Here is an 8,436-nt window from a genome sequence, read left to right on the forward strand (position 1 = left end):
TAATTTTGACTCCAACATGTCCATTTTGTTGGGCGTATTACGTTTCCGTATTTTTAGCAAAATTCCAATTTCACGTTTCCGCATTTTTGTGCATTACTTTTCCAAAATGAATAGACACCACCTTTCCGCATGTTTACCTGTATTTCGCCTGTAAAAAATGGTAATAATGATATATAAGACTTTATTTTCGGTTTTTATCAGCAATAGCACCAGTTCGTAAAAATGACTGCGAACGATTTGAATTCGTATCCGAAGAGATTACGAGGTTAAACTTCATAAAGTCAGTTGGCTACAAGTTTTTAATTTCAATTGATATATAACCGTTTATGATCTGTATATATAAACTTTTAGTGTTGCACATTGACTTTTAATTGATATATGACAATCTATGATTTTTATAATTTTAAGTTGATGGTTTCATTTTAATCATAAAGACTTATCCTACTCGAAGTCCTACTTCCAACTCCCCGTTGGTGAGCAGGGGGTAACAGGTTTACCTGGAAAACGGAAGAGTCATACATTAAAAATTAAAATGAGAAAACGTAAATAGCCTTTTCTTTAACAAAATCAATGCAAAAACAATGCGAAGATACTATAAAAATGCGGAAACTTAGGAATATTAATGCGGAAACGTAGTGCCGAAATGCGGAAACGTAAAAGACCGATTTTGTGATATAGTCTTCAACTGTTCTTATTTCCGGGACCCCCATATTCAAATTCTGGATATCCATAAACCATTAAACTCCACAATTAAATTTCAGGATATTTTGAAATATATCAGGACCTCCACATTTCGATTTGAGGATATTGTGAAATCTATCAAGAAATCCTTTAATCGAGATATGTGTTAAAATATATTGTTGATGTTCTGAATGATCCTTTAAAACAATAGTTTTGACAAAATAAGGATTATGGTCAGCCACCAGAAGAATATATGCTTACAAAGATTAAATATATCTGCGGAATACATTTCCCTCAAAGTCGTACGATTACAACGTTTTATAAAATTAGATATTGTTTTGTAAATTAAACAAACACTTGTGTTTTAACCAGGAAGTCTTTAATCTTTTCTGTATTTTTGTAAAGTTTACGTAAAAGATGCTATTTTTACAGGAAACTGTAATAGTGTATGAAGTATATGAACGAATGAAGACAACTGTTTTAACGTCAGTAAAGTTTAATTTGCAATGAATACTGCTCAATTACTTTCTCTCACAGGATACATCGTATTTTTATTCGCTAGTTTCAAATGATTACATAACATTCAGGTTTCATCAGAATTTGTACTTTTTATTGGCTGAAAACAACCGTGAGCCATTTCAAAATAACATTTTATTTCTCAATAAAATGCATCATGACTTCAGGTACTTTCTATGACGACGCTACAGCACTGCACGTGAGAACACACGGAAAACTGTGTCTAACTCGTTCATTCATAGTTGTTGCATATGAATGAAAGAAGAACAAAAGACACCGAAAGGGACATTTAAACTCATCGATTAAAAACAAACTGACAACGTCATGACAGAAAAAGAAAAAGAAAACCAGACAAACAATAGTACACAAGACACAACATAGAAAACTGAAGACTAAGCAACACGAAAAATTAGGGGGTGATCTCAGGAGTTAAAAGGTTTAAATGATTTTTTGGGTATCGTGTAATTATTGTAAAAGCATTGATCGTGTCCATATTTTAAGTGGAATTGCACCGTACAGAGTTTGGTTCCGTTAACAATTACATAAATAACATATTTCCAATTTAACACGATGACTAAATAATGCATTGCATGCAGACTGTTACCGAGAAAGACTTGCGAATTACTCAATATAAACATACACATTTAAATAATGTTTTCCTTGAAATTGTAAAAAAAAACTATTCATTCGTGACAAAAACAATCTATGTAGCAAAGTTAATGCATATAAGTTAGAAACCTGTTTCCGGAGGAAGGAAATTCCTTCTGAGAAAGCAAACAAATAAAAACATTCAAGGTTCGATTTTCAATCGAAGATTTCAGTTAAATTACAACCCAAACAATAATATCATGTTTGTATGTCCTCGGCATGAATAAGAATGAAGCTGCTAATTTTCAAGTAAAAACAGTTAACTAATCAATCGTTTTAAAACGTGTAGCTCAATCTTTAGTTTTATATGTTGTGTTTTGTTGGCTTTTGTTTGTCTTTTGGTCTTTTCGTTTTAACCATGACGTTGTCAATTAATTTTCGACACATAAGATTGAATGTTCTTTTGGTATCTTTCGACTCTCTAATCATTTAAACTAATTTAGTTAACACATTTTATACTGACTGGCTTTAAAAACGCAACACTCATTTAGTAATTTTTTTTTACCAAATCATGTTTGATCCTCATACAACTACTATTCATGCTCATCATATGTCTTTCCCTTTCGAAAAAATCAACATCTGATTTACCTGTGGTTATTGAACATACCAGATTTTTGAGATCGCACGAATTTTAGAGAGCGAAATTTCGAGCCAATTAAAGATTTTTTCTGGGCTTTTTCTTTGTGAAACAGTTCATTCAATCGTTGGACACACTTAAATCATTAAAAAAATGTTGCATCTCCGTATTGCCAAAACTGAGGAATGAAAAAATGAATCAACCCATTAGAATTCTGCAAACAGGAAAACGTGAACGTGCTGCAACACAAAAATTGACGTCAGAAACTCGTCTTACTGTCCTTCCGACAATGCTACCGGTAGACGGGATTTGTTGAATACCATCAAAGACCAAATCAACATGTAGTGACAATGCAACGTCAATAGAATTTGATTAGACACCGTCATTTGTGAGACAGATCTACGGCCGCAACGTCAACTGCTAACCAAATGGATGAACGAAATTATGCACAGATTTATGCCAGAAATGTTTCCCATTAACTGATTTTGCAAAGAATCGACTGCAGAAAAACATTTAAAGCCTTAAAGTTTCAACCGCAAAATTGATAAAACCCATTGTAATGGGTGGAACAACGGCAAAATCAGAAGGTGCAAAACGGAAACCAAAACGTGCCAGACAGAAATGGCTGACCTTTCTGACAATCATTTTGGCGTTTGTTACAAGCAGTCATTGCTTATGACGGTGACACGTTCATTGGTAAGGGAAAAACCAGGATTTTAGTGTATACCACAATATTTGAACATCGAAAATGACGTAATCAATTCAACTTTCGAACTGCATTTTTTTTCAAACATTGAAGTAATGACGGAACTTTCCGTTCATAAGTTTGTTTACAAAAAAATGCATAATTAAAAATGAAAATTGAAAGGAATAATCTAGTGTTGCGTTTCTAAAGCCGGTCAGTATATTTCAAATTGTAATATTGTAATATTGTAATATCAAATTGTAATATCAAATATTTCAAATTGTAACATCATTTACCAAGGACGAAATTTTACAAAATCATAAATCTGTCCTTCTTTCTTTTGGTATCAACATCAAAGAAAACGAAGAAAATTTACCTTCCTTATACTGGATACCGAAATTACACAAAACTCCATATAAAGAACGATACATAGCTGGTTCTTCAAAATGTTCGACTAAACATCTTTCTAAACTAATGACTACTATTCTTTCTACAGTTAAAGATGGGCTTCAAAAATATTGTGATGAGATATATTCTACCAGTGGTGTTAACCAGATGTGGATTCTCAAAAATTCGAAAGATCTACTGCTTAATCTTCGATCACAATGTTTACAATTTTGCAGCAACATAAAGACTTTTGATTTTTTTCTACGCTATACACTACTATTCCCCATGCTCAGTTGAAAGATCGACTTCACCATCTCATAAAACAGAGCTTTTTCTATAAAAATGGGAATCGTAGATACAAATTTCTGGTTTTGGGTTACACTAATTCATATTTTGTCAAGAATCACACTGAATCTTCCAGAAAATATACTGAAGATGATATTATCAAAATGCTGGACTTTTTGATCGACAATATATTTGTTGAGTTTGGAGGGTTTATATTTCAACAGACAGTCGGTATTCCAATGGGTACTAATTGTGCACCCCTACTGGCCGATTTGTTTTTGTACTCGTATGAAGTAGAATTCATTCAGAACCTTCTAAAAGACAAAAAGAAAAAGCACCTTGCGAAATTCTTTAATTTTACTTTCCGATATATTGATGATGTTCTATCATTGAATAACCCATATTTCAACCAATACTTACATCTCATATATCCCAGCGAACTTGAAATTAAGGATACTACTGATACTAGAAGGACTGCTTCATACCTTGATCTTTTCCTCAATATTGATGCAAATGGACGACTTCACACGAAAATCTATGATAAACGGGACGATTTCAACTTCCCAATTATCAATTTCCCATTTCTCAGCAGTAACATACCCTCTGCCCCTTCGTATGGTGTTCACATATCACAATTGATACGTTATTCTCGTGCATGTTCACACTATACGGACTTCATATACAGAAGTGTGCTCCTTACACAGAAACTGCTTCAACAAAGTTATGAGGAGGACAGATTAAAATTGACACTCCGTAAATTTAATGGACACTATCACGAATTAGTTGATCCATATGATGTGTCTTTGACTAAACTAGCTAAGGACATTTTTACCACATGGTAGATTGTGGTTTGTCATTACGTCGTCTAATCTTTTAATTACCGAACGTGACTTATTCCCGATTGTGACTGTTTTGCTGAGTGTGAATTCGCATTACCATAAGACGTGTTACGGTACTTATCTATCCCAAATTCATGTATTTAGTTTGATGTTATATTTGTAATTTTCATCGGATTTTGTCAAATTGGTTGACCCCTTTTCTATTAAATTCATGTGTTATGGTAAAGAAAATTATTCACCGCCTTCATTTATTAGTTTTGATTTTGTTCAACGTAATCTGTATTTTTATGTTTGAAGTTAGATTCAAAACAAACCGGACATATATATAATATAGTTAATTGCTATTAATTAGTATTGCAATGTGCATTGTGTTTAAATGTAATATCAGTATTTAGTTCTATTATAATCTTATATCAATCCTATTTCTATCTTACTTTTTAGACATAATTTTTCAAATATGACGTCATATTTGTGCTGTTTCAGAAATTCAAATGTCTGCATGACGTAATATTGTGCCTTTTTACCATTTCGTTCGTAAGTGACGTCATGGTTATAACTGTTTGCGTTCAGGCCTGGTTTGTCACTGAGTCGGGCGTTGTATTCAATGTATTATGTATTCGGGTTTTGTTTTCTGTAATTAGTTAAGACGTCAGTTTTATGATGTAAATCTTTTATATTCATTTGATTAAATTTACTGTTTGCAATAGCATAAATTGTTCTATATAATAAGGATGTTCTTATCACAAGCAGAAAACCCTAGCCGTATTTGGCACAACCTTTTTCAACTTTTGATCCTCAGAGCTGTACAACTTTGTACCCCACCCCTTTTTTTTGACGTTCGAACTTTTATATCTGGGCGTCACTGGTAATTCTTGTTTGGACGAGGCGCGTTTTTGACGTAATGAATTTTAAACCTGATGCCTTTTGTTATCTGTTGTTCGTGTGTTTCTAATACGTTCTCCTATTTGTTTGTATTGTGGTCCTGTATTATAATGTTGTCATTTTGATGTTATATTTAACAATGCCATCAAAGTGCGAGGTTTGGCATGCTATAAAACCAGGTTCAACCCACCATTTTTTTCTTTAAAAATGTCCTGTACAAAGTCAGGAAAATGGCCATTGTTATATCATAGTTCGTTTCTGTGGTGTGTGTAACATTTTTACGTTGTGTTTCCGTTGTGTCGTTTGTTTTCTCCTATATTTGAGTGTACTGTAAGACGTGTCACGGTACTTTTCTATCCCAAATTCATGTATTTGGTTTTGATATTATATTGGTTATTCTCATCGGATTTTGTCTAATGCTTAGTCCGTTGCTGTGTGTGTTACATTTTAATGTTGTATCGTTGTTCCCCTCTAATATTTAATGCGTTTCCCTCAGTTTTAGTTTGTTACCCCGATTTTGTTTGTTGCCCATAGATTTATGAGTTTTGAACAGCGGTATACTACTGTTGCCTTTATGTACCACTTATATGCCTGATACCCAATCCTGCATCAAAAGAAGTATTTCCAATTTATTGCTACGATAAATAAAGCACGAGATAACGATGAAGTTTATACAAAGCTCTGATTTCTTTCACGGATTTGGCTATACTTTTTGGAACTTTTGGATTATAGCTCTACATCTTTTATATTAGGTTTGGATTTTATATATTTTGGCCACGAGCATCACTGATGAGACATTATTTGTCGAAATGCGCATCTGGTGCAGAAAAATTGGTACCGTTAATGTTATTATAGTACAACGAGACAAGTGAATAAATCTAGATTAAACATTTAAAGTTAAACACGCCTCTGAAGTCTGTGTTGTCCTGTTGTCTTTCACGGTTTCATCCACAAATACTCTTTCACGTCTACTAGTATGTTAAGTTTATCATTGATGAGAAAGGCTTTCCTTTTTTTTGCTATTTTGCAACCTTGAACATCAGTACACGACGTTACTGACTGTCATTCAAATATATTTAGTACTATAGGCTATCTAAGTATTTGTCTACTTATATCATTTCGATCGAACTCTTTTCCTTGATTATAAACCGTCTTATTGTACAAAAATATGTTTGTGTCGCTTTCTTATGCATGGTCCGTTTTCTTCGAAATTCGGTATTTTTGTTATTTTACTTTTTAGATCGGTTTGCTTCCTAAGTAGTTACCAAGGGTACCAGATTATAATTTAGTACGCCAGACGAGCGTTTCGTCTACATAAGACTCATCAGTGACGCTCATATCAAAATATTTATAGAGCCAAACAAGTACAAAGTTGAAGAGCATTGAGGATCAAAAATTCCAAAAAGTTGTGCCAAATACGGCTAAGGTAATCTATGCCTGGGATTGGAAAATCCTTAGTTTTTCGAAAAATTCAAAGTTTTGTAAACAGGAAATTTATAAAAATGACCACATTATTGATATTAATGTCAACACCGAAATGTTGACTACTGGGCTGGTGATACCCTCGGGGACGAAACGTCCACCAGCAGTGGCATCGACCCACTGGTGTATCTAGTTATCAAAGGAAAGAACATTCGTCTTTTCATCTTTGTCAAAACCTTTTATAGTAAATCTATAATAATATGCAAAAAAGATAACTTCACAAACAATCTGGAAACTGTTTAATGATACCATTCTATTTTATTAAGTTTGGATAGTGAGATATTACAAAATCACAGCAAGTCGGCTTTCATTAACTTCTAATATTAAAGAAATGTATCCGCTTCTCGAGCAAGTATTCCTCATAAAATAAACTGTTTTTTTATATTTTGATTTACACGAATCTGCGTAGACAGAGCTGTTAAATTAGTATATAAGTTATGAATATCATGATAAAATATTATTTAAAACAAAACAAAGATACAACATGGCCTAAAATGCAGTCATTTAATCTGTCATTTTACTTCTTCTTAATTAAAGTGGACTGATAATTGATTACAATTTACTACAGCTGATGCACGTTTTATCTGCACAATATCCGAAATGGTCCTCAAATCAAAACAGTTAGAAGGTGCTACATGTGGATCAGCATTTGCATAATGCCTGTTCCAAGTCAGAAATATGACAGTTGTTTTCCATTCGTTTGATGTATTTGAACTTTTGATTTTGCCATTTGATTGGGGACTTTCCTTTTTGAATTTTCCTTGGAGTTAAGTATTTTTGTGATTTTACTTTTTACCCTTCCAGAGCATCTGAATTCATCCCTCAATTTCGGGTGGGTTTTTTTTGTTGCTCAGTCTTAAGTTTTCAAATTGTGTTTTTGTACTTTTGTTTGTTAGTTGGTCTTTATCTTTTTTTAGCAATTGTGTTGTCAGTTTATTTTCAATTTATGAATTTCAATGTCTATTTGGTATCTCTCGTCTCTTTTTTATTAGCAAATAACATAATTGTCTTTGAGAAACCTTGTCATTTGACATGCCCAATAAATATTCTAATAGATGCATACTCCATATATTTCGAATTAAACATGAAAATGAAAGTTATAATGTTTATGCGTTTGAAGCGTTACTTACGGAATTTGTTTACACCTGCATTTCTAACAATAATTCAAATTCTCATTCAGCACACTCAATAAATGTTATTATATGCATGCATACAGAAGATGCGTCGTTTAATGTCCCATTTAACCTTCTCAACTTCTATGTTATTGGGTGTATGATGCCATATACTTTTTTTTTAATTATGGATTTGACACTTTCAATGATTGTTTACTTGGTGAATACGACATTCTTTGTAAAACTTGTCAGTTGGTACTCTCAATAAATATTTCATATGTTGTACGCACCAAATGCTTTGATTAACTTGTATTTTCTAGACTCAATTGACATTGTCATTTG

This window comes from Mytilus galloprovincialis, chromosome 4 (assembly GCF_965363235.1).
Source record: "Mytilus galloprovincialis chromosome 4, xbMytGall1.hap1.1, whole genome shotgun sequence".
Classification (NCBI taxonomy): Eukaryota; Metazoa; Mollusca; class Bivalvia; order Mytilida; family Mytilidae; genus Mytilus; species Mytilus galloprovincialis.